The sequence below is a fragment of the Onychostoma macrolepis genome, chromosome 09 (assembly GCF_012432095.1).
Source record: "Onychostoma macrolepis isolate SWU-2019 chromosome 09, ASM1243209v1, whole genome shotgun sequence".
In the NCBI taxonomy this organism is placed as follows: domain Eukaryota; kingdom Metazoa; phylum Chordata; class Actinopteri; order Cypriniformes; family Cyprinidae; genus Onychostoma; species Onychostoma macrolepis.
In genome coordinates, this window is record NC_081163.1 from 13,779,820 (window position 1) to 13,786,702 (window position 6,883).

Here is a 6,883-nt window from a genome sequence, read left to right on the forward strand (position 1 = left end):
AATGAAGCAAAAAATATATTTCAAATAAATTATGTTCTTTTGAACTGTCTATTCATCAAAGAATCATAAAAATGTTTCCAGAAAATGTTAAGCAGCAAAAACTTAAAAAAAATTTTTTTTTTTTTTACATCTAATAATAATAATAATAATAATAATAATAATAATAAGAACCATTACTGATAACTGAGCACCAATAAAAATCCAGCACTAAATCAGCATGTTAGAATGATTTCTGAACGATCGTGCACTGAAGACTGCAGTAATGATGCTGAAAATTCACAGGAATAAATTACATTTTAAAAATATATTCAAGTGATATTTCACAATATTACTTTAATTTTATTTTTGATCAAATAAATGCATGCAGCCTTGAGGGTTAGCACTTAACACTGCTAGCCCACCATGACAGGCAGCAATCTTAAACATTACATTTTAATAGAAGCAGTCAAAATTACTAAAGTTTAAATTAAGTAATTAAGTTCAAATTCATTAATTACGTATAATTGCATACCTCTGGACCGTTTTCTTCATGTTAGCAAGTCCTCTGATAATAGGCCTAAAGTGTTCGCCGGTCCAACACCGATCTAAGGAGCAATAAAAACACCAAAACTTTAAGTTATCGAGTACACAACATAATAAGAGATTAATTTGTTAGTAGAACAGTGTGATCACACGGTGTGACATACCTTCGTGAAGTCTTTGAGGATAACAGCGTACAGTCCGTGCCTCAATCGTCTTGACGTCTTCTTCTTCTTCTTCTATCCACCTTTTTCTTGACATAAAAATGGGCGCGGCCATTTGTAAATTCTATGGGTCTAGCTTCCGGTCTCATCCGCATCCAGCTATTTTTAGCTGTACAAAACAGTTCGTTTTGCTGCTTGATATTGAAAATTGGTGTGTCTTATCGTATTATTTTAATGTATTATCTTAATTATGAACATGCTGGTTTGTAGTGCAAACAGTTTTACCATTTACTGCACGTTGTTATTCTCCTCGTTATTTACCTATAGCGGCTAATGAACCGGAAGTCTCACCCATAGGCTTACTTCCGCGTTGAAGAAAAAGGTGGATAGGGGCGTGACGTCACTGCTCTAGAATGTTTTAAATAGGATACAGAAATTGAATAAACTGTAAATCAACATATTCAAGTTATTCAACAAAACATTATTTAGTCAAGAGCAGTGAGGGATTTCTTCTGTCTTTTGTTGTTTGATTAACATTAATGGCAGACGGCACAGCTTTATTAGGCTGCTGTCACAAGACCTGTTTCACGGATCCAATACTTATGCGTTCGCAACTTAAGACAAAACCAACAATGTTTATGAGAATACTTGCCAGGACGACCATTTTGACGTTATTTTGTGTGTATTTGGCCACTTAAGCGCAACAAGCTTTGTTTGTTTTGTTTGCAGCGCGCGCTTTGGACGTGACTGCAGAGCACAGAAAAGCGCTTCTGGAGCGCACGAGTACCGAAAGACTTAAAAAGACGTGCAAATAATAAATTTATGTGACAATACAAAAATGACTGATTAGGCAATTGACAATTCTGTCAACTGTACCGAAACGCGAGCTAAAGTCTTGTATAGCAGCAGCAGCACTAGATGCGCTGATGTGAAGAGAAGGTCAAAGAGAGAAGACGCGGTGCAGCTGAATCACTCACGCTGTGTTCAAATGACTGGTTGTGTGAATTTATTTACTCATCTAACCTACACGCTATATTGAATAAATGTTTTGCAGGAATTTCCCTCATTTTAACGTCGAAAGCTGCGGGAATATGCGCAATCCCACACCGAAATTCAGGACCTGATTAAACATAATTCTACTGTACATAGAATTGTGAAACATGACTTTTCCAAAACTTTCTGGGTTTATTTATTTTTCCAAAACTTTCCAGGCCTGGAAATTGCTGTTTTAAAATTCCATGACTTTTCCAGGTTTTTCATGACCATATATGAACCCTGAATGTGACGATCGGGTGCGGTTATCTAAATCAAAATCAGGCAAAAATATAGGTGCGGGTGTTTGGCCATCTTTTCCAGGTACCGTTTTCTTGCGTCCGGTAGAAGTTTGTCTCTGTATAGTACATTTCGTTCTTTTAATCGACTTTTCAACTAGGGCTGCAACAACGAATCGATTAAATCGATAAAAATCGATTACTAAAAGCGTTGGCAACGAATTTCATAATCGATTCGTTGTGTCGCGCGACGCGGAGACGTTTGATTATTAAAAATAAAAAAATTAAAAAACTTTAGTTGAGCGCGGAGCGGAGTGAACACACTCGGTCTCTCTCGCACGGATGCTAGCAGAGTTTGGCGCCTCATAAATAAAAACAAAAGTAAAAAAAAAAAAAAACGAGCGGAGGTAGAGGAAAGATACATGGCGGAGGCAGAGAAATCCGTGCGACCCAAGTCATCCGAGGTGTGGGAGCAGGGGCGGCGTTTGCGTATGGCAGAGTATGGCAGTTGCCATACCCTAGCCCAGTCAGGTGCTGTGAAAAATTATCCAAACTTGAGTCGCTTATAATTCGTTTTATTATTTTAAATCAGAGAGTTTTAAAATAGTAAACCAATTATAAGCATTAAAATAACTTGTCAGTAAAACTGTAACGCCATTGGATCATCAAGCTCTCAGCGAGACCTCGTAACTTCACCCGCCTCCGTTCAGATTGACGCCGCGCACAGCCTGGAGAAGATGAGATCTCTGCTTTTTCGCAATGCAAGGGTGAATAAATAATTGGTGTTTGAATAGTACAGCGTTTTCTTTACTCAAACACTATGTCAGTAAAGGATAATGTTTTTGTGTGTTTGAAGAGTGGAGAAGAATTAGTTATTTGCTGTCTATATACGTTTTAAATATCCTGTGCATTATGTGCATAAGCGCTTAATTTGAGATTTTGGCCAAGTGTATTAAACAACAAGAAAAACTAAGCGCCCATATAGCTACAATCAAAGTTATATAACCTGTAAAGTTGATGAAAGCATAATGCACTTAATGCACTTATGCACTGCATAACAGTTACAGCCGTTCTAATGACAGACAAAACACTCCATCTCCGTCATTCTCTGGTCAAAAACATTGTTAACTCCATTTGAGCTTGATTTTCATATAATGTTAAGTGCAGGTGTCTGATACAATACCAACGCTAACGACGCAGTGTTGTTAAATTATTTAATTTTTGCACCCCAGATGTAAAGCATACATGTGTATGTTTTTTGTATTAGTCCATTTTTATTTTATTTTATTATTATTATAACAGCTCAGGGATGTTCAAGGAGCAACATGTTTGTGCACTTTCTAAAGATTTTAGTTCTGTTTTTGAATAAAGGGTTGGAAATGAATGCTTTTTTTTTTAATCCGATTCATCGATTAATCGAAAAATAATCGACAGATTAATCGATTATTAAAATAATCGTTAGTTGCAGCCCTATTTTCAACATTGTTTTTCGTTTTAAGTGTCGCCCGATGTGGCCTCACAATATGGCGGCTCCCTCTTGTGTACGTCCCAGAATGCACTGCGCAGTGAAGTCGGTTGCCAAGCTCCATTAAGGTTTATTGGCGGTTGGCAAACAACTTTTTGGTGCATTACCGCCACCATCTGGTGTGAGTGTGGACCATAGACTGTAAAAAAAAAGGTGTGGACCAGAATGTTGTGTATAAGCATATAAAAAACTATATCCTTCCACTTAAATTGGTTTCTCTAAGATATTGAAACAGTATATATAACACATCTTTTTTACTCTTTCCGCGATATGCTAATCAAGCCAGCATTTATTTGATCAAAAATACAGAAAAAAGTATTACAATTTAAAATAATGGTTTTCTATTTTAATTTATTTCAAAATACAATTTATTGCTTTGATCAAAGCAAATATCTTTGACGTCTTTTGTTCTGAACTGCAGACACTGGTGTCAAAAGTATTCACATTCATTACTCAGGTAGAAGTATAGATACTAGGGTTTAAAAAGACTTTTGTAGAAGTTGAAGTATCAACTCAAGCTTTTTACTCAAGTAAAAGTGTAAAAGTACTGGTTTCAAAACTACTTAAAGTATAAAAGTAAAAGTAATGTAAGGAAAAAAAATGCCATTAAGGACAAAAGCTAAGGCTGCGCCACAGGGGCCTATTGTGCACTACCCCACCTCCTCAAAAAAACATTTTTCTAAAGGCCATAATGACTATAATGTTATATTAAAATGTTAATGTTGAAAAATTTGGGTTGCAGTAGGCTACCTGTTTCAGCCGCATATATGCCCATTAAAAATTAACGCATTTTAGTACAATGCAAATACATTAAAGAACCATATATGTGTACTACTGAGCATTAACGTGTTTCATGGAGCGGAAGATATGATGACTAGTTGCCTATAAGTATTGTAATGGTGCAAAAAGTCAAACTTCAGAGGAATGTCATCATTAACCTTTATTGGAATGTAAATGTACACCCAAGCTTAGCTGCAGGAATCTGTGAGGGCAACGGACAAGAAAATTGCTGTACCCAGGGCAGGCTTAGTAACAATTACCCTTGTATGGTTGTCTATATACAGGGGTGAACATAAGTTTTTCAGCCTGGTTCTCATATGAGAACCTGGAGATTTGGTTTGGTCCTCACACAGGCCATGGCATGTAGTGTGACCCATAAACTATAACTATAAAAAAAAAAATTTATAATAGTGATAATAATATTATTGCACTTCATTAATTTTTTTTGTTTTTATATATATATAAATTAACTAACTAAAAAAAAAATGAACTAAATAATCAAGTGTGATAATACAAATGCAATTATTTCATAGTAAACTTAAAAATAAAATGTTAATATTTGTATTGTTATCATTATTTTAATTTTAATTTTCATCATTTTCAAACGTAAAATCAGCGAGCCGGCAAGTAAGTATTATGCGCTTCCGGGTTTAGAGCTGCTGATGGAATTGCGTCAGTGTATGAAATGTCACAAACAGTTTTGCTTTTAAAACGGCAGCAGGTAGCCTAGATTATGCTTTCAGTTTGAATAGAAATCTTATACAGTACAGTTTGTCGATCTGAAATGATAATTGTGCATTAACAGCTGTCAACCATGTCGGTACGCAAATGCGCTGTCAGAACTTATTTACGCAGCGCATTTTTAATTTTGGTCGCGCATGCGGACCACTTATGTGCCACCCCTGTCTATATACAATAAACATTAGTGCTGTCAAAATTAATGATTAATCCAAGTGATTAATAAACTCAATCCTGATACCTTCCTGGTTTGTACTATGCTCAATTCTATAGCTAATGGTAACAATGTTTAACTAGAAGATGTAACAAACTCTTTGGACTCAATGCTGTATGTACAACAACAGGGTAATCTACATCAGTTACATTTCGCTCGAGTTCTGTTCTTGAGTCTCTGCCACGGACATCTTCGTACTTGGCTACATACGTCTGCTATGTCCAGTGTTGGGGGTAACGAGTCACAAAGTTAGTATAGCCTACTTATCACAACATTGTCAATCGCAAACGCTAATTTATTCAAACGTCTCTCTACCGAACTACTTACTGTAGCTTAATTTGCGGAGGACGAAGAGAAAGCACCCGTTTGATAAATGAGCCAGTAGTGGAGAAATAATAACTTTTAAGAAATAATCTTTTTTGAGTAACGACCCCAACACTGGGTCCTTGCTGGAGTGTGACGTGATTTGCGTCATGTGCAGGTGCGATGGATCGCGTACAAACCAACAGGGTGTCGGAATGGTATATGTTTATACTTCTCATCCAACCACAATCAAATTCACTCTATCCGGATGGCGCGATTCATCTGGATAGGTTTTTTTTTTTTTTGAACGATGACAAGCCGGAATGAAAACAAGCTGAAATGAAATAGGAGTAACGAGGCTATTTTTAGAATGTAAGGAGTAGAAAGTACAGATAATTGCGTGAAAATGTAAGGAGTAGAAGTAAAAAGTCGGCTGAAAAATAATTACTCCAGTAAAGTATAGATACCCAAAATTTCTACTTAAGTAAGGTAACTAAATATTTGTACTTCGTTACTTGACACCTCTGACCAGGGCCGTAGCTAGAGGATTGGGGGCCCCCTGAAAAAATATTGATGTGGGCCCCCCCCACACACACATATCATATACTGTACAATATTCAAGCATGGAGGCCCACATATATCCTAATAGGTGTTTCTTACAAAATAACAAAACAGTTAGCAAATAAATGCATATAAAGGTTTTTTTACTGAAGCTAATGCCTAATGCCTTTGCGCCTGAATAGCGAGCCAGACTACTACCATCTGACCAAGTTTCAGCTCTCTAACTCTTACGATTTGGGCTGCACGATCAGTTTTAGCGCGGAATAATAATAATAATAATAATAAATCCTAACAAATACAATGGTAACCTGATTTTCTTTTCCCCGACATTGTCAGTCAGCATGTACATTAGAGTCGTTCTTGAACGATTCGTTCTTTTTGAACAAATCTTTAATGTGACTCGGGAAGAACGAGTCATCTTGGAGAGTGATTCGTTCAGTCACGCATGCGCAACATCCTATAGGTTCTGCACTGAATTAGTTCACCTGTTTTGAGTCTTCGGATTTGAGTCGTTCGTTCATCACGTGACAGCCCCATAAGCGTAACCTATGCAGTAACTGTAAGAGTAAATAATAATAATAATAATAATAATAATAACTATGCACCCGTTTGTAAGGAAGCATGTAAATTAACTAATTTATGTGTCCAATGTTGTCACATCACTTGACAAAAGAACGACCGACTCGAAAGACTCGAGAGATGAACTAATCAATTCTCTTTCCGGCTCTGACTGCATAGGTTTAGCCATAGACGTAAATCCCGGGGGGGACGGGGGGGACAGGACCCCCCCATCTGAGGGTTGTCCCCC